General features: G+C 57.6%; 1 protein-coding gene across 1 annotated transcript in view; it reads left to right on the top strand.

Annotated features, from left to right (window-relative positions):
• SYN2 (synapsin II) overlaps positions 1–465 on the top strand; it is a 509614-nt gene that overhangs the window by 88951 nt on the left and 420198 nt on the right. The window lies entirely within an intron of this gene.

Below are 465 nucleotides of genomic sequence, written 5' to 3'. Positions count from 1 at the left end.
CTGCCTCATGCTGTGTGGGGGGCTCTGCCATGAGCCCCCAACTCCCTCCTTCTCTCCCAGCCCCCCCTCCCATGGCTTACCCGCCTGGCCCCAGCTCTTAAAAAAACAACAAAAAAAAGCCATGGACTTGCCAGCTCCTGTCAGGCAGGGGGGCAATTGCCACTGGCCTCCACTGCCCTGCACTGTGTGGGGGGCTCTGCCATGAGCCCCCATAATCCCCAACACCACTGCAGCAGCTGCTGAGTTCAGGGCTTTTTTTCTTTTTTAAGAACCAGGAGCTGAGGCCAGGTGGGGAAGGCATTGGGGGTGGGGCAGGAGCTGGGAAAGTGGGTAGGGGATGGAGACTTGTGGTAGAGCCCGCATGCAGTGGGGAAGTGGGGATTGCCCCTCTGCCTGGCAACAGCCAGTAGGTGGGGGCATTTTTTATTATTATTATTTAAAGAACAGGGAGCTGAGGCCAAGCAG

This window comes from Gavialis gangeticus, unplaced genomic scaffold (assembly GCF_001723915.1).
Source record: "Gavialis gangeticus isolate Ggan-Ray unplaced genomic scaffold, GavGan_comp1, whole genome shotgun sequence".
Taxonomy (NCBI): domain Eukaryota; kingdom Metazoa; phylum Chordata; order Crocodylia; family Gavialidae; genus Gavialis; species Gavialis gangeticus.
Note: the sequence above shows the minus strand (reverse complement) of the source record. Positions and strands in the feature narration are given on the sequence as shown.